This window comes from Pinus tabuliformis, chromosome 8 (assembly GCF_031772625.1).
Source record: "Pinus tabuliformis cultivar Carrire ecotype Pingquan chromosome 8, CPIR1, whole genome shotgun sequence".
Lineage (NCBI taxonomy): Eukaryota > Viridiplantae > Streptophyta > Pinopsida > Pinales > Pinaceae > Pinus > Pinus tabuliformis.
In genome coordinates, this window is record NC_142294.1 from 1,254,835,323 (window position 1) to 1,254,839,799 (window position 4,477).

A 4,477-nucleotide genomic window follows, 5' to 3' on the forward strand; every position below is an offset into this window, starting at 1 on the left:
GAAAGTAAATGAGTATTAATTTTTTAAAGAAAAAATGTATCCAACACTTTTAAGGTACCCAAAATCTTGAAATTTAAGAACTATAACTTGTATTTACAAACTATTTGCCGAAATTTATCAAAATTGAAATAAAATTTTCATGAATTTCAAAACAAAAAGAGTTTATTAAACTGCTGGTAAATCAAAGACCTTTGCTCAAATTTTCATGATTTAAAAAAAAATTATTGTTCAAATATATCTATGATTCAAACATAGTTAATAGCTACGGCTTTCTACTTAACCAAAACATAAATAGTCAAAGAAGGTTCCAATTAATATAACAGCATCATAGTCAAACAAGGTTTCAATTAATATAACAGTATCATTTCAGAAAATGTTGGCATTCATGCCAGGGGAATGAAAAAGCATTTTCTATAATCACTAAATTCTTCCAAATCTGTCACGGCAAACAATATTCAACAGCACTGATTGCAGCATGTGAATCTCCCCGCCTCGAATCAATGGGGGCGCTTGAAATCGTACTTGTGGGTCTGTAGCATGCACTAGTATTACCAGCAGTTCAAGGCCCATAAAAATCCAGCAGTTGACAGCAAATATCTTCAAGTTGAGGAATAGACATATCGAACTCCAGAAACCATGGGTTCTCTGGATCCAATGGCAACTTGACTCGGAGGCACCTGGTTGCCAGATAGAAGGCAGCGCCAGCTACCTGGCGGGGTTTGAACTGGAGACATACCGTCGTCATCAGTCCATCATTCACAAAGTTCCAAGCAACCTGTTCAAACTTAGAATGCCATTGGTCAGCTTTGAACTTTTTGAAGGCAGATGCGAGGTGTTTGTAGGGGGTTTCGATCTCGAGATCGAAGTTGAGTGTTCGGAGAACTAAATGCTCCCCCTTCAATATTATTTGTTGCATCTGCTCGAGCTTCGCAGTGCCTGCTTCTCCGTTTTCATGGATGGTTTTCAAAGAAAGTTCCTCCAACATTTTCACTCGCTGATCACTGAGTTTGTTGGCGAGGAGCAGGCAGCTGGCTGCGATTGTGCATCTGTCGTTGCTGCTGTGAGATTGGCGGAGATAGAATCGGTGGCACAGTATGGTAGCTGTTGCGATAGTCACCTGGGATAGCCCTAATTCTACTCCCAGACCTTTGATGAAAGAGCAGTACGATTGCCTAAGGCGATTTTCTTGCTCTGCGTCGATTCCATGGATTCTGGAAGGGCTAGATCTGTCGATTTGGGATCTGGTGAAATACCATCCCTCGCCCAATCCATGGATTCTGGAAGGGCCGGATTCCTCGTCTTGGCATCCGGCAGGCATTTTTGCACGCTTAGGGTTCGACACCGCGCGATGCAGGGGGATGACGAGAATGAGGGATGGTGGTCCGTAGAATGGAGAAGAGGTCATTTATATAGGCGAGGCAGTGAGACGGAGTCAACAATCCGATGACAATTTGGTTTGAGTAATGGAGATCCTAGAAAATCGGAAGTATACAATTTGGGGTTGGTTTTAGGTTTTCTTGGGAGCCGTTTATCGTTTAAAATTGTAATTTTAGTAAAAATTGTTTTGTGTGGTTTTAGTGATGGGAAATTTGAAAATATAGAAAATATGTTGGGAATTAGGTTTAATTTGAGCGGTTGAAGAGATAGTTGTTATCTTGCTTACTTGAATTCGAATCTAATTTGTGATATGTTCTTTTTTGTGTAGTGATTTAACTGGTAAGATAGTAACATCTCACTTCCTTAGTGCCTAAAAGTAGGATTAGATGTTTCTAAACTTCTTAACCCTAAAAGTTGGCTCAACTAGTTTTATTTACCACCCCAAAGTCACCATAAAGTTGTTCCTTTGATGACGTTTACTTTAATAAATGTAAATAAGTACTTAAAGCAATGTTCCAATGTGTCTGCTTATAAAATGATAGTATGAGATAACTATCTTTTACTTATAACGATATTGATTTATTAAATTTATGGTTTATAGTATGCTATTTCAATTTATATATACACACATTATCATTGATAAATTTTATTTTAAGACTTTTTAAATGCCAAAAAAATTGCAGGTTAATTTTTTTTTTCTAAACCAAATCTATAATAATTTGGGTGTTAATGTTAATATTTAAAATTTATATACAAGTCTCAGATATAAAATTTTCGTATTAAGAGTGAAGGGAACTCTACTTGAATGGTTCATGAGGCACAATACTTGCTAAGGTTTTGCAAATGGGTAGCAAGCTAAGTGGGCTTGATTGTGGGGAAAACTCCACAGTTAAATGTGTTTGAGCCAGGGAGAGGCCATCTACTACATCTCATGGAAGTAGTCATAGAATGACTTACTTAACACAGTTGAATCCCAAAATAATATCTAATACAAAATTTTCATTCAAATAATAATTGATATAGGAAGAATTAAGCAATCAATTAATTAAAAGTACAAGACTCTTATTAGAATGCCTGTTTGCTTATAGACATGTGCATCAGAGCTATCCATCTTATATTAGGGATCTTTAGGTACCATGCACCAACAAATTTACATTTTAACTTCTTATTTATTTGTTTTAATGTAAGATAGAATTGGATTTCAGATGGATTTTTTGTTCATATTCATATGAAGCTATTCAAGGATCTTGTGAATAAATTTTTATTTAAGAGCTCAAGAATCAATAGGTTTATAGGCAAAATCAACTAATCAACTACTATGTTACACTCTAGTATGGAGAAATATAGTGACATGTGTGTGAGACATGAATTATTGGATAGAAAATAGTAATAATGAAACATACTGTCATCTAATTTAAAGACTTAATAACAATTTCATTCAGTTCAATTTGTTGTATTATAATTTATTTTTGTTAATGAAATTATAAACAATTGTTTTTTTGGGAAAAAAATCATAGCGTTTATATTACAGTAAAATAAATTGAAATAATAATGAAACATGCCATTAATCACAATATTTCAAAAATTCATGTTTAAATTTAATTGGAAAATACATAATTAAAGATAAGAATATATGTAATTTAAAAAATGTGAGATATCTATAAAATATAAATAATAATAAGTGCAACCACATAAAATAAATCATTGGCAATAATATTCATAACTATATAAAATATAAGAGTTGCTAATCACAAGAACATCCATTTAAAATAAATGGTTGGTAGACTCCGACAAGAATCAATCTATAATAAGCATCAAAACGCTCACTTCATAATGTATCTTGTTTACAAAAATTAATAAAATCATAAAAACTAGGAGAACCATAAAAATTAAATACTTGGTAAATGCCTATAGACATCAATCCATGATAAGTATCAAAACACTAACCCACAATACATTTCAAATTTCTCATATATATACATATATATATATAAAATTAACTAAACTATAACCTTATTTTAAATTTGCATTATTATTAATTATAAAAAGAATTAATATATTCCTTAATGGTAGTAAATGAACGATGTAGTTTGGATGTGGAGATGGAAGGTGTGGACCACCTCATTAAATCACACACAATTTAGATAGATGGATGGCATGGCACGCTTTCCCATGCATAACCTTATGCTAGATTTAATGTCATTAGTATATGATCTCATTCTTGGAAAGCTTATGGAATGTTGGAAGAGTTAGGAGGGAAGGGGAGGCTTGGGTTTGCTTCCTATCATAGTGGTTGGAACATGAATTATCTTCCTTGTTGTGTTATGATGCCCATCGTGTTATGATGGTATCTATGTCTTCTAATTGTACTGGTGCATCACATTAAGCGCGGGATCAAAAAATAGTAATAATAAAACATGATGTTGGGTTGCTATCATTTGAATTTCTTTGGTCATCATAATGAGTTTATTTTGTGGATATTGAGAGCCAACAAGTGTGGCTCATCATTAAGATGATGATGAGATGTATGATAAAGACCAAAGACTAAATAGGAGATATTCTCTTTTGTTCTATCTCCACATTTGTTTGCTTGCAATGTCCATTCAAAAAAACCATTGTGATGAAAGTAATATTTTGGTACTATAATTTTTTAACATGCATATCACATTAAAAGTAATTTTAATAATAAACAATAGGTATGAATAACATAATCTTTCAAAACTTCATATTTAAATTTAATTAACAAACATATGATTAAAAATAAGAATATTTTTATCTATAAAAATATGAAATAAATATAAGATACAAATAATAACAATTGCAACTATACAAAATAAACAAATCCATATAAAGCAATAGGTTGTTTATAATAAGTGCAACTATATCAACTAAATGACAAGTAAGCAATGATAGACATCATCCATGATGAGCATCAAAACTCTTAGAGCTTCATGATACATCTGAGTTTGCTATAATTAATAAAATTAGTAAATAGTTGTTGATAATTAGTGAAACTATATAAACTAAATTACTAGTAAACACTTATAGGCATCAATCCATGATAAGCATCAAATTGCTTCATGATACATTTTTTTTTTCT

The 4,477-nt window shown here is 32.2% G+C and overlaps 1 pseudogene; it reads right to left on the minus strand.

Annotated features, from left to right (window-relative positions):
* Positions 1-559: 559 nt before the first annotated feature.
* LOC149239930 (cyclin-T1-3 pseudogene) lies at positions 560-1,405 on the minus strand (annotated as a pseudogene).
* Positions 1,406-4,477: the final 3,072 nt, after the last annotated feature.